Source organism: Dasypus novemcinctus, chromosome 1, assembly GCF_030445035.2.
Source record: "Dasypus novemcinctus isolate mDasNov1 chromosome 1, mDasNov1.1.hap2, whole genome shotgun sequence".
Classification (NCBI taxonomy): domain Eukaryota; kingdom Metazoa; phylum Chordata; class Mammalia; order Cingulata; family Dasypodidae; genus Dasypus; species Dasypus novemcinctus.
Window position 1 is genome coordinate 42,179,557 of NC_080673.1, and position 15,474 is coordinate 42,195,030.

Sequence of the window (15,474 nt, forward strand, 5' to 3'; positions counted from 1 at the left end):
TGCAGGAAATTCAGATTTGACTTTCAGCGTGAAGTCAAAGTAGACTCAGCATCCAGGCAAGATTGACACGTAGTTCACTTAAGCACAAGAGTTTTTCCAACCAGGTAGTCCCTTGACTCTCAAGCAAATACCTTCCACATTTGTTGTCATTTCTGTTCATGCAACTTGCAGTATCAAAATCACTTCCTGGAATTTAAAATCGCTGCCAGAATAAATGTTTTTCCCCCTTCTAAGAAAAAAAAAAAAATGCTAACATTTAGTAACACTTGTGCATTGGACTCTCTTTTGAATGAATAATAAGGAAAGGATTTTGTGTCATTCTTGATGGGATACGTGTTACTTTCATGCCACAGTTTGTGAACTCTAATTGTATTTTCCCATTTGGTTGTAACTGGGCAGAAATTTAAGGGAAAAAAATACTGAAAATGTTCAATAAAAATACAAAGAAACGGTAAGCAAAAAACAAAAAAAATCAGCCTATTTTTGTTCTTACAGTAAAAAAATATAGGAATAGTTACTTATTTCTCTTATCATCTCCAAGTACTTTATGAGATAGAGCATTGACTCTGAAGACAGAGAGGCTCCCAGGGAGGCTAAGAACAGAGTTGTTACTCACAAGATAGCCTCAGAGCATTTGACTAACCCTCCTGTACAGTATTCTACTTGATAATACTCTGCGGTAGGGAGACAGTGGTGTTTTCTCTTTAGATATGAAAATGTCAAAACTATTTTTTTTGAAAGCAGTGATAAAAAAATTTTAAAAACATTCATTGTTACAAACAGAGCACTCTAGGACTAGATATATGTGCGCAAGCAGGCAGAATCCTCCAGTTTTGCTGAGCAGAGGAACCTGTTTGGGCTATGCAAAGACCCAGGTGTACATTGCAAGGACGGCGTTGAGGGCAAGGTTGGAGAAAATTCTGGTTTGAGTCTTTTTCATGTTTTTTAAGTTAACCCATTCCTGTGCATGTGAACCTATTGTATGTGGGATCTTTTGATTAGATCGCTTTAGTTATGGGCCTTTGGTTAGATTGCGGGGCCTGGGGTGGATCCTCATCCTCTCCCTGGAGTTCTGTATACATGTAGAGGTGAGCAGAGCTGCCATTTTACCCTGCCATGTGAAAGAGGACTTCGGGATCGCCTGCAGCTGCAGAAAGGCCTGATGCTTGCATCAGGGTAGCAGCCCAAGCTGAAGCAACGAGGCTGTTTGTATGAGCCATCTGCCTTATCGCCCACAGCTGAGCTTGGGGAAAAAGTGAGCATGCAGGAGAAGGCTGAGACTGCCCGCCATTTGCCTTGCCATGTAGCAGGAGTCCTCGGTCACCAGCAGCTGACCTTTGCTGAGAGAGCATCTCTGATGATGCCTTGATTTGGACGTTTTCACAGCCTCAGAATTGTAAGCTTTAAAATTCATAAATTCCCATTGTAAAAGCCAACCCTTTTCTGGTATTGTGCATTGGCGGCCTGTAGCAAACTAAAAGAGCAACAGACAATCAGGGCAGGAAGACACTGAATCTGTCAGACTGACTGCAAAGTAGGCCAATTAATTGTCCCCATGCAAATGTGTCAGGCTGCTCCTGCTAGATGAGGAGATGGATGGCCTCCATCTCAGCTTCTGGTTGGTGGACACAGGGAGGGCCTACTGTATAAGAGAATGAGGATAATGTTGAGACCATAGATGCTGCATACTCAGGGAAGATGAGAATCAGCATCACGTTCACAAATAGTGCTGCCAAGCAGAGCCTCCGCAAGGCCAGCTGTCAAAGCACGGAAACGGGTGCCCAGCTGAAGAGAGATTCTCTTCTGGGTTTGGCAGTGAGAACCACTTCCCCAGGCCATAGATGGCAATAATATATATATATTTCAAACAAATCAATTTTATTGATGCATATTAATAAAGCATCCAAAGTATAAAATCAATGGTATTTGGCATAATCACATAGTTACACATTCATCACTTCAATCATTATGAGAGCATTTTCATTATTTCAATAAATAATAAAAAAGATAAAAATATTCTGCACTTCTCAATCTGTTTCCTCTGCTGTACATAGCTACTATTTCTGGCTACCTTGCATAATTATTATCTATTAAGCAGTTTTAGTGAGATATATTCACATACCATACGATCTATCTAAAGTGTATAATCAGTGGCTTTTAGTATAATCACAATGTTATGCATTCATCACCACAAAAAAAATTTAGAACCATTTCATTACACCAAAAAGAAAAACTCCACACCCCTTAGCATGCCTTCCCCAGTCCTACATAACCACTAATCATTTCATCTTTATAAACTGATTTATATTTACATTTTATAGAAATGGAACCATACAACTATTTAGTGCATAATAGTACAATCATACAGTATTTGTTGTTTTGTGTCTGGCTTGTTTCACTTAATGTCCTCCTGGTCCATCCATGTTGTCATATGCTTTACAAATTTCTTCTTACAGCTGCATAAAATTCCATCATGTGAATATATTCATCAGTTGGTGGACACCAGGGTTGTTTCCAGCTTTTGGCAATCATGAATAACGCTGCTATGAACATTGGTGTGCAGATGTCTATTCATGTCAGTGCTCTCAGTTCTGGGTATATACCCAGTGGTGGTGTTGTAGGGCCATATAGCAAATCTATATCCACCTTTAGAAACTGCCAGATAATCCTCCATGGTGGCTGCACCATTCTACATTTCCACCAACAGTGAGTAAGTGTTCCTATCTCTTCACATCCACTCTATCACTTGTAGTTCTCTGTCTTTTTAATAGTGGCCATTCTGATAGGTGTGAAATGATATTTTGTAGTTTCATTTGCATTTCCCTAAATCTTAGTGCTGTTGAACATATTTTAATGTGTTTTTTTGTCGTTTGTGTTTCTTCTTTGGAAAATGTCTATTCAAGTCTTTTGCCCATTTTTTAAGTGGGTCATTTGTCTTTATATTGTTGAGTTGTAACATTTTTTTTATACATAATGGATATTAAACCCTTATCGGACATGTGATTTCCAAATATTTTTTCCCATTGAGTCGGCTGCCTTTTCAAAACCCTTTTGACAAAGTCCTGTGAGGTGCAACAGTGCTTAACTTTGAGGAAGTCCCATTTACCTATTTTCTCATTTGTTGCACATGCTTTGGCTGTAAGGTCCACCATCTACCACAAGGTCTTGAAAATGTTTCTCTACATTTTCTTCTAGTAGTTTTATGGTCCTGGCTTTTATATTTAGTCTTTGATCCATTTAGAATTGATTCCTGAATAGGGAGTGAAATAGGGGTCCTCAAATTTTTTTGGTTATGGACATCCAGTTCTCCCAGCATGATTTGTTGAAGAGACTATTCTGTCCCAATAACACGGGCTTTGTAGATTTGTCAAAAACCAGTTGGGAAAAGCAGATGTGGCTCAAGCAATTGGGCTCCCATCTACCATATAGGAGGTCCAGGGTTCAAGTCCCAGAGCTTCCTGGGGAAGGCAGGCTGGCCCAAGCAGAGAGCTGGCCTACACTGGGTGCTGGTCCATGCAGGAGTGCTGGTCTGCATGGAGAGCTGGTGCAGCAAGATGACGCAACAAAAAGTCACACAGAGGAGAGACAATAAGAGATGCCGCAAACCAGGGTGTTGTGGTGGTGCAAGAGATTGAGCACCTCTCTCCCACTGCAGAAGGTCCCAGTGTTCACGGAGCAGCCTAAAGAGAAGACAAGCAGACACAAGAAGACACAGGGAATGGACACAGCAGACAGCGAGTGCAAAACAAGGGCGGGGCAGGGGGCAGGAAAGAAAGAAATCTTAAAAAAAAAAAAAAAACCAGTTGGCTGCAGAGGTGAGGGTTTATTTCTGAACTTCAATTCTATTGCACTGGGCGATGTGTCTGTCTTTATGCCAGTACCATGCTGTTTTGACCACTAGCTTTGTAATATGTTTCAAGGTCAGGCAGTGAAATTCCTCCCATGTCGCTCTTCTTTTTTAGAATGCTTTTGGCTATTCGGGTGCACTTTCCCTTCCAAATGAATTGGGTAATTGCGTTTTCTATTACCATACAGTAGGCTGTTGGAATTTTGATTAGTATTGCATTGAATCTATACATCAGTTTAGGTAGGAGTCATGATATTTAGTCTTCCAGGCCATGAACACAGAATGTCTATTAGTTTAGGTCTTCATGATTTCTTCTTGCATTGTTTTGTAGGTTTCTGCATATAGGTCCTATGCTCCTTTGGTTAAATTAATTCCTAGGTATTTGAGTCTTTTTGTTGCTATTATAAAGGAATTTTTTCCCCTGATTTCCTCCTCAGATTTTTCAAAACTAGTGTACAGAAACACTACTGATTTTTGCATGTTGATCTTGTATAATGCCACTTCGCTGAACTCGTTTCTTATAATAGTTGAAGTAGACATTTCAGAGTTTTCTAAATATAGGATCCTGTCATCCACAAATTGTGAGAGTTTTATTTCCTCTTTTCCTATTTGGTTGCCCTTTTTTTCCCTTGTCTAATTGCTCTAGCTTGAACTTTTAGCACAATGTTGAATAATAAATGGTGACAGGGATGCAGACTTAGCTCAATGGATAGAGCATCCGTCTACCACATGGGAGGTCCAGGGTTCAAACCCAGGGCCTCCTGACCCATGTGGTGAGATGGCCCACGTGCAGTGCTGATGCGCGCAAGGAGTGCTGTGTCACTCAGGGGTGTCGCCCACGTAGGGGAGCCCCATGCACAAGGAGCGCGCCCCATAAGGAGAGCTGCCCCGTGCGAAAGAAAGTGCAGCCTACCCAGAAGTGGCACTACACATACGGAGAGCTGACACAACAAGATGACACAACAAAAAGAGATACAGATTCCTGGTGCCGCTGATAAGAATACAAGTGGACACAGAAGAACACACAGCAAGTGGACACAGAGAGCAGACAACTGGGGGGCGGTAGAGGGGGTAGAGAAATAAATTTAAAAATAACAAACAAATATATAAATGGTGACAGTGGGCATCCTTGTCTTATTCCTGATCTTAGAGGGAAAGCTTTCAACCTTTCCCCATAGAGTATGATGTGTGGGTTTTTCATATATGCCTTTTATCATATTGAGGTATTTTCTTTCTATTCCTATCTTTTGAAGTGTTTTTTATCAAGAAAGGATGCTGGGCCACTGCTTGTTTGGTCTTTCAAGTTCTCAGGATACCAAAACCAGCGAAGTCAGCCTTGGCTCCAAAGAAGGGCTCCAAGAAGGTGGTGGCCAAGGTGCAGAAGGATGGCAAGAAGTGCAAGCGCAGCCGCAAGGAGAACTACTTGGTCTTCTTGTACAAGGAGCTGAAGAAGATGTTCCCCGACACCAGCATCTCGTCCAAGGCCATTGTCATCATGAACTTGTTAGTCAGTGACTTCTTCGAGGCATCATGGGAGAGGCATCACACCTAGAGGATTACAAGTGCTTGACCATCACGTCCAGGGAGATCCAGATGTGCCTGCTGCTGCCCAGGGAGCTGGACAAGCATGCCATGTCCAAGGGCACCAAGGCTCTCACCAAGTACATCAGCTCCAAGGAGATGTGCTGAACAGTCTCCATTTGATCACAGCTCTGCAGGCACTGGCTTCTGGCTTGGATGAGTACTTGAGAAACTCTGATGAAATATGGTGCAGCCCTGACCTAATTAAGGTAGAGGTGCTTGGCAGAAGTTTGTCACAGCTTTACTCAGCCAAACCCTTTTAAGGTTTTCCAACGTTCTTCAACTGAAATTGTTCTATGCCCTCCTGGACCTGCTCAAGAACCCATGGTCCAATCCACCCTCACCTCTCTCCTAACTGCAAACTCATCAGTATACCCCCAAAATGTGCAAATAAAATTCACTGCTCCCAGAAAAAAAAAAATGATGCTGGATTTTGTCTAATGCCTTTTCCTCATCAATCAAGATGATCATGTGTTTTTTTCCTTCAATTTGTTAATGTGGTATATTACATTAATTGATTTTCTTCCATTGAACCAGCCTTGCATTCCAGAAGTAAATCCCAGTTGGTCTTTTAATACGCTGTTAGGTTCAATTTGCAAGTATTTTGTTAAGAAATTTTGCATCTATGCTTATTAGAGAGATTGGTCTGTAATTTTTTTTTTCTTGTGTCTTTCTGGCTTTGGTTTTAGGGTGATGTTGGCTGCATAAAATGTGTTGGGTAATTTTCCCTCCTCTTCTATTTTTTGGAAGAGTTTAAATGAGATTGGTGTTAATGTTAATTCATCTCGATCTGCTTAGTAGAATTCACCTGTGAAGCCATCTGGTCCTGGGCTTTCCTTTCTTGTGAGATTTTTTATGACAGATCCAATCTCTTTAAATACAATTAGTTTATTAAGTTCTTATAGTTCTTGTAGCATCAGTGTAGGTTATTTGTGCATTTCTAGAAATTTGTCCATTTCATCTAGATTGTCTAGTTGTTGGCATACAGTTTCTCATAACCTCTTAATGATTCTTTTTTATTTCTGTGGAGTCAGTCGTAACTTCCCCCATTGCATTTCTGATTGTATTTATTTGCATCTTCTTTCTTTTTTTTTTTTTTATTAGTCTGGCTAGGGGTTTGTTAGTTTTATTGATCTTCTCAAAGAACCAGCTTTTGGTTTTGATTTTCTCTATTGATTTTTTGTTGTTGTTCTTAATTTCACTTATTTCTGCTCTAATCTTTATTATTTCTTTCCTTCTGCTTGCTTTGGGATTGGTTTGCTGTTCTTTTTCTAATTTCTCCAGTTGTTTAGTTAGATCTTTGATTTTAACCCTTCTTTTTAAATATAGGCATTTAGGGGTATAAATTTCCTTCTCAATATAGTTTTGCTATAACCCATAAGTTTTGATAAGTTGTGTACTCCTTTTTATTTGTCTCAAAATTTTTTCTGATTTCATTTGCAGTTTCTTCTTTGACCCACTGATTGTTTAAGAATGGGTTGTTTAGCCTCTACACATTTGCAAATGTATCTCTTTCCTGTGTATTATTGATTTTCAGTTTCATTCCATTATGATCTGAGAAGGTGCTTTGTGTCATTTCTTTCTATATTTATTTATTGAGAGCTACATTGTGGACTCACATGTGGTCTATTCTGGAGAAAGATCCATGGGCACTTGAGAAGAAGGTATAACCCTCTGCGTTTGAGTACAACCTCCTTCTGTAGATCAGCAGTGTTCTGTATGTGTCTGTTAGGTCTAACTCTATCATTGTTCAAGTTCTCTGTTTCCTTGTTGATCTTCAGTCCATTTGTTCTATCTCATGATGTGAGTGGTGTGTTGAAGTCCCCAACATCTTTTGTAGAGATGTCTATTTCTGACTTCAGTTTTACCAGAGCTTGCCCCATGTATTTTGGGGCACCCTGGTTAGGTACATAGATATTTATGACTGTTATCTTCCTGGTGGATTATCCCTTTTATTAATATATAATGGCCTTCTGTATCTCTTACAACTCTTTTGCATTTAAAGTCTGTTTTGTCCAATATTAGTATAGCTACCCCTGTTCTTTTTTGGTTACTATTTGTGTGAAGTATCTTTTTACAACCTTTCTCTTTCTGCTGGTTTGTATCCCTGTGTCTAAGATGAGTCTCTTATAAGCAGCATATGAATGGCTCATGTTTTTTTGTTGGTTTTTTTTATCCATTGTGTCAGCCTGTATCTTTTGATTGGGGAGTTGAATCCATTCATATCCAGTGACATTACTGTAAATGCATTATTTACTTCCACCATTTTGTTCTTTGGTTTTCATATGTCATATCTTATTTTTGTCTGTCTTTTTACTCTTTGGTTATCTTTTCTGCTATTGCTTTCTTTTTTTAAAGATTTACTTAGTAGTTAGTTATTTCCCCCTTCCCCCCACCCTGCTATTTTGCTGTCTATCCATTCTCTGTGTGATCTTCTGTATCTATTTCTCTTTTGGTCTTCTTTTGTTTTTTCTTCTCTAGGATTCACCAGGATTTGATCCTGGGGACCCCTGATGTGGAGAGAGGTTCCCTGTTCGCTGTGCCACCTCAGTTCCTGGTTTATGCTGCACTTCACCTTGACTCTCCCCTTCGTCTCTCTTTTGTTGTGTCATCATCTTGCTGTGTGACTCTCTTGTGCAGGCACTGGCTCACTGCACGGGCACTTGGCTCACCACACAGGCACCCCTTCTCTTCTTTTTCACCGGGAGGCCCCAGGAATCAAACCCAGGTCCCCCCATATGGTAGGCAAAAAAAAAAGCCCTATCACTTGAACCACATCCACTTCTCTCTGCTCTTCTTCTATATTCCTCCAAGCCTCTCTCTCCTGTCTCTAGGGCATCCTTTAATATTTCCAGGAAAGATGGGTTCTTTTTTAAGTGGATCTTAGTTTCTGTTTGTTTGTGAATGTTTTATACTCAACCTTCATATTTCAAGGACAATTTGCCAGATAAAGAATTCTCAGCTGGCAGTTTTTCTCTTTGAGTATCCTAATTGTATTCTGTCACTGGCTTCTTGCCTCCATGGTTTCAAATGAGAAATCTGCACTCATACTGGGCATCCTTTGTATGTGATGGTTTGCTTCTCCCTTGCTGCTCTCAGAATTTTCTTTATCTTTGATGTTTTACATCCTGAGTAGTATGTGTCTTGGAGTAGGTCTATTCAGATTTATTCTGATTGGGATACGCTGTGCTTCTTGGACATGTAAGTTCATTTCTTTTGTGAGAATTGGGAAATTTTCAGTTATTATTTCATCAAATACTCTTTCTGCCCCTTTTCCCTTCTCTTCTCCTTCTGGAACTCCCATGACACATATGTTGTTGCATTTCATGTTGCCATTCAAGCCCCTGCTCAATTTTTTCCATTTTTCCTCTCTATTCTTTTCTCTCTTCAATTTCAGCTGTTCAGACTTCAGTATGTCTTATTCTTCTGTCATTTTAAGTCTGCTCTTTGACAGCCCTCCCATTTCAATACCTTGTTGGAGTGTGTTTGCAGCAATAGGACTGGATCAGTGTGATATAGGTTCATGCCCGGAGGCTAAGTGCCTTGTAGTTCAAACTTTCTCAGAGACAGTTCTCCAGCTTTCCCTGGCTACCTCGTCCCTTTTCCTGGATAGGAAATAATCCTACTCCGCTCTGTGTCCTCAACAGTCAGTCCTGGTTTGTAGAATGGGAGACTGAGAGGGTCTAATCTCTTTAGTCCCAGATCTCTTTAGTCTTGATCTGGCTCCCAAGTCAAAGAATGGTTCAGCCCCACCCAGCCTGGAAGGCTTCCTGGATACAGCAGACCAGATTTTTGGGTCAGAAGCTGAGTCAGCCTTAGGCTGTGACCCTCTTTCTCCCCTTTCCTGGATAGGTGCATCCTCAACAGACAGGCCAGGATAATTGAGAGGGCGGTTGAAAGGGTTGGATCTCTTTAGTCCCAAGCTGGCTCCTAACTTAAACAATGGCCGGGCCCCACCCAGCCTGGAAGGGCTCATGGGACATAAAATGCAGCAAGTCCATAACTGAACTGGCTAGACACATGCTTTTTAAAAAATTAAGTTATAGTTTACATCGACTAAAATGTATTAAGTATAAAATTCTATGAGTTTTGACAATTATATAAGTTCACATAAACATCAAGATATAGCACATTTCCATCACTCCCAGAAAATTCCTTCATACTCCTTTCCAGTCACCACATCCTCCTTCCTGCCGAGGCAATCTAGAAATCGCTGATTTCTATCACCTCAGTATAGTTTTACCTATTCTTGGACTTCATAAAAACAGAATCACATAGTATCTACTCCTTTCTTCTGGCTTCTTTTTGAGATTTAGCCACGTTGTGTGTACCACTAGTTTACTTTTATTCCTTCTTATTTCTTTGTTCTATTTCTTTTTTTTTTTTAGTTTTATTTCTATGTATGAATATAATGCAACTTGTTTATCCACTCTCCTATTGTGTTGCTTCCAGTTTTCAGCTATTATGAGTAAAGTTGCTATAAACATTTTTAAACAAATCTTTCGTGGACAGAGGATTTCATTTCTTTTGGATAAATACATAGTAGTAAAATTGTTAGGTCAATTTAATTATGTTTAACATTATAAGAAACTTCCTGTTTTCCAAAGTGGTTGTACCATTTTGCAGTCTATCAGCAATGTGTAAGATCCATATCCTTACCAACATTTGGTTTTGTCAGTCTGTGGATTTTGTCAGTTTTAAGCCATTGTTAATGAGTGTGTGAGATTTTCTTTTGACACAAAACAATTACAGTACAGGCATACCTTGGAGCTATTGCAGGTTTGGTTCCAGAATGCCTCATAAAGCAAATATCGCAATATAGCAAGTCACATGAATTTTTTGGTTTCCCAGTGCATATAAAAGTTATGTTTGCACTATAGTCTCTTAGGTATCCGACAGCATTATGCCTAAAACAGTGTATATACCTTAATTTAAAATAGTTTATTGTTAAAGAATGCTAACCATCTGAGCCTTCAGCAAGTCCCAGTGTTTTTGCTGGTGGAGGCCCTGCCTCAGTGTTGATGGCTGCTGGCTCATCAGGGTGGTGGATGCTGAAGGTTGGCATGGCCATAGCAATTTCTTAAAATAAGACAACAATGAAGTTTACTGCATCAATTGATTCTTCCTTTCTCAAAAGATTTCCCTGCAGCATGAAATGTTGTTTGATAGCATTTTATCCACAGTAGAACTTCTTCCAAAACTGGAGTCAATTCTCTCAAACTCTGCCACTGCTTTATGACCTAAGTTGATATAATATTCTAAATCCTTTGTTGTCATTTCAACAGTGTTCACAGCATCTTCACCAGGCATAGATTCCATCTCAAGAAACCACTTCCTTTGCTTATCTGTAAGAAGCAACTCCTTACTCCTTCAAGTTTTATCATGAGATTGCAGCAATTCAGTCATATCTTCAGGTTCCACTTCTACTTCTCTTGCAGTTTCTACCACATCGGCAGTTACTTTCTCTATGAGGTCTTCCCAACTCCTGTTAATGTTGGTATTTTGACACCTCTTATGAATCACAAATGTTCTTCATAGCATCTAGAACGGTAAATCCTTTCCAAAAGATTTACAATTTACTTTGTCCATCAGAGGAATCACAATCTGTGGCAGTTATAGCCTTATGAAATATATTTCTTAAATAGTAACACTTGAAAGCAGGCATGAAAGCAATATTAATTTTGTTGAACATCTTCATCAGAGCTCTTGGGTAACCAGGTGCATTATCAGTGATTGCAATCTTTGGAAACCAATCTTTTTTCTGAATAGTAAGCCTCAACACTGGTCTTAAAATATTCAGTAAACCATGTTGTAAACAGATGTGCTGGGTTTTGATGTTGCATTTAAAGAGCACAGGCAGAATAGATTCAGCATAATTCTTAAGGACCCTAATATTCTTGGTGGTAAATGATCATGGCTTCAACTTAAAGTCACCAGCTGAATTAGCCCCTTAAAGAGTCAGCCTGTCCTCTGAAGTTTTGAAGCCCGGCATTGACTTCCCCTCTCCAGCTAGGAAATGCTAGATATCATCTTGTGATAGAAAGCTGCTTTATCTACATTGAGAATCTGTTTAGTGTAGCTACCTTCATCAATTATCTTAGCTAGATTTTTTTGATAACTTGTTGCAGCTTCTTTCCCAGCGTTTGATTCTTCACCTTATGGTATGGAGATGACTTCTTTCCTTAAACCTCATGAACCAACCTCTGCTAGCTTCAAACTTTTCTTCTGCAGCTTCCTCACTTCTCTAAGCCTTCACAGAATTGAAGAGAGGGCCTTTTTTTTTTTTAAAGATACATAGATCACACAATGTTATATTAAAAAAGATAAGAGGTTCCCATATACCCCCACTTCCCACTCCCCACCCCCATTCCTCCCACATCAACAACCTCTTTCATCAGTGTGGCACACTCATTGCATTTGATGAATACATTTTGGAACACTGCCACACAGCATGGATTGTAGTTTACATTGTAGTTTATACTCTCTCCCAGTCCATTGAGTGGTTATGGCAGGAATGGTATTGCAGGGCTTTGCTTTTGATTAGGTTTTGGCATAAGGAATGTTGTGACTGGTTTGACCAATCAGACCACTAAAACTTTGTCCACATCAGCAATAAGGCAGTTTTGCTTTCTTATTCATTTGTTCACTGGTATAGCACTTTTGTTTATTTAAGATTTATTTTCACACCAATGTTCATAGCAACATTATTCACAATTGCCAAAAGTTGGAAACAATCCAGGTATCCATTAACAGATGAATGGATAAACAAACTGTGGTCTATTCACACAATGGAGTATTATGCAGCTGTAAGAAGAAATGAAGTTGTAAAACATACAACAACATGGATGAACCTGGAGGACATTATGTTGAGCGAAGCAAGCCAGACACAAAAGGACAAATACTGTATGACTGCATTACTATGAACCAAATATATTGTGTAACATAGTGTATGATTCCAAAAAAAATTTTTAAGTGTCCAATACATTTAAATGAGAAATATGTTTTTATTCATCTGTTTTCTTTTTAGTTTTTAATTGTTTATATTTTCAATTATTAAATGTACAAAGTAAAGTTTAAAAAATCATTTTATTCATCCCCCCCACCCCTTGCTGCCTGCGCTCGCAATCGGCTCTCGCTGTGCTCTGTGTCCATTCCCTGCACATTCTTCTGAGTTCTTCTGAGTCTGTGTTCTCTTCAGGAGGCACCGGGAACCAATCCTGGGACCTCCCACGTGGAAGGGAGGCACTGAATCGCTTGAGCCACATCAGCTCCCTGGTCTGCTGTGTCTCTCAGTGTCGCTCCTCTGTGACTCCCTCTGTTGCATCATCTTGCTGCGCCAGCTCTCCGTGGTGCAGGTTATCAGCGAAGTGGCGCTTCTAATTTCTTTCAAGAACTTGTTTTTTGCATTCACAACTTGGCTAACTTGGCCTATCTTGGCTTTCCACATGCCTTCCTCACTAAACTTAATCATTTCTAGCTTGTGGTTTAAGGAGAGTTCACTTGAACTCTTAAAGGTTATTAATTGGCCTCATTTCAATATTATCATGTCTCAGGGAATAGGGAGGCTGAGGAGAGGGAGAGGGAACAGCTTGTCAGTAGAGCAGTGAGAACACATATTTATCGATTAAGTTGCCATCTTATGTGAGTGTGTTTCGTGGCATCCTAAAATAATTACAGTAGTAATATCAAAGATTGACATCACAGATCACTATAGCAGATATAATAATGAAAAGGTTTGAAATATTGTGAGAATTACCAAAATGTGACACAGAGACACAAAGTGAGCATGTGTTGGAAGAATGGGGCCAACAGACTTGCTCGATGCGGGACTGCCACAAAACTTCAATTTGTAAAAAACAGTATCTACAAAGCACAGTAAAACAAAACACAATAAAACAAGCTGTGCCTGTGCTGCAGACTTCTTGGAACTAACGACACCTGCAGTAATTTCTCTACCTTGACTTCACGAATGATCTTAGCAAATAGAATCTCATTAGCCTTCATATGTTTCACACTTGAATTGCCTATCACAGCATTATATGCAACAGAATTACCCATTAAATTGGTGTGATATTTAATGATATTAAAGAATTGCTGAAATCTGGAAATGTAATGTTTGTGGTAATGTCTTTTTTTGGGGGGGCGCGCAGGAGAAAGGGTCAGGAACTGTGTAGGGTTTGAAATTTTGCTCAACTTGCAAGCTAAAATGTTAGCCGGCCACAGTTCATGGTTGCTGGCAAAATACTTTAGACTTCTAAGTTAGAAACAAAGGACTTTATTACTTGTAGCAAAAGCAGTAGCCAGAGCTTCATGTTCATTTGTGTCAGTTTTCCATGTCCCCAGGTCCCCTGATGGTGATACAAAGGGCCCATCATGCAGTGGGTTGTGTCAGAGGATAGGAATACAGATTTACTGCTTTTATAGCAAGTGAGGAAAAGCCTGCTCTCTTTCCAGTGGGGGAGTTACCTCACCTCTCAAGGTTGCTCACCGAGGTTGCAAACACAACTTGAGAGCAGCCCAGGTAAAGAGCAGTCAGAGTTGTATTAACCTAACCATGGAGACCATGCAGGGACACTGTCTATGGCAGATTGTCCCTCCCACAATTCACTCTTTAGCCTGACACGTTCTTGGCCAAACTTCAATTTTTACATGAGTACACCACTCTGTCAGGCCAACAGAGGCTGGAACCAAGTCCGTTCTGTCTTATACAGCACTTAATTAAAGCTACTATATAAGACTCAAAGCAGCAAGATGAAGGCAACCTGCAGGATTGACCTCAGGGGCCCAGACTCAGCCAACTGAATAAATCCCAGGGGGACCAGTAGGTCTTATTTTACAGCCAGAATGTAGTCTGAATCCATTCATTATGGCCTGTGCAAAGCAGTTTAGACTGACCTGCTAGTCTTTGGTGTAATTGTGAATAGCTTCAGGAGCAATAGATGCGCTAAAAAAACAACCCATCCCAAACGAAGACACATCGCATGACCTATTTTCTCCCACATTCAAAAATATAACGTGAAGGGGCACAGGTGACTTTAGTTAGTTCCAGATTAATTCTTAAACCTAATTTGGATCATCAATTGGTTTAGTTAATTCACAAGGGCAGTGTATTAGTCAACCAAAGAGGTGTTGATGCAAAGTACCAGAAATCTGTTGGCTTTTATAAAGAGTATTTGGGGTAAAAGCTCACAGTTACAAGGCCCTAAAGAATCCAACTCAAGTTACCATAAGAAGTATTTTCTTACCCAAGTCAGTTGCCACGTGTTGAGGCAAGACAGTGGGCGATCTCTGTGAAGGTTCAGCCTTCCTCTGTCTCAGCTACAGGCTGGCATAGGGCTTGCTGCTTTCTGGGCTCAGTGGCAAACTATCAGGCAAATAGCTCACCTCTCTTCCCAGATCCACAGGATCAAACTTCTTTCCTCTGCCATGTCTATGCAGTTCTCTCTCTCTTCCTGTGTCTTCTTTTATGTGTCATCTTGAGTGAGTGCCGGTTTGTATCACCCCACCAAGGACGTAGGGACTCAACCCTGAGTCACGTCCTTCTGATGTGGTCAAATCAAAGCCCTAATCTTGATCAGTGATTTAATCAAAGACATCTCAGGTGAATCTAATACAACCAAAGGGGAGCACACCCGTAGGAACAGGCCAGCTTACAAACATAATTCTTTTTTGGAATTCATAAATAATGCCAAACTGTTTGAGGCAGTGTGAATCAATTGTAGCTTCAGTCACCACACATAGCATAACTCAGTGGCACCCAGACAGAGGCATATGGTCAGAGATTGAAACAAGGTTGTGTCCACACACGTTTGTACACATTCCCACTGAGAGCTACTGTTGATGGCATCAGTGGAGCAGAATAGTTCAGGACCATGTGAGTGTTCCTGCTTTCACATCACATGAACAGGGATCATGAACAGCATGAAGAGCAGCAGGTCAGACTCGTAGCCACAGCTGCCACTTAGTTCAGGTGGCAGTTTTGAACCAAGGCAGATCTTAACTGGGGACAATCCCCCATCCCCCTACCCCGGGACATTTGGCAATGT

At 40.3% G+C, this 15,474-nt stretch overlaps 1 pseudogene; it reads left to right on the forward strand.

Moving 5' to 3' along the window:
- Positions 1 to 1,698: 1,698 nt before the first annotated feature.
- On the forward strand, positions 1,699 to 11,717 carry LOC139436939 (histone H2B type 2-F-like; annotated as a pseudogene).
- Positions 11,718 to 15,474: the final 3,757 nt, after the last annotated feature.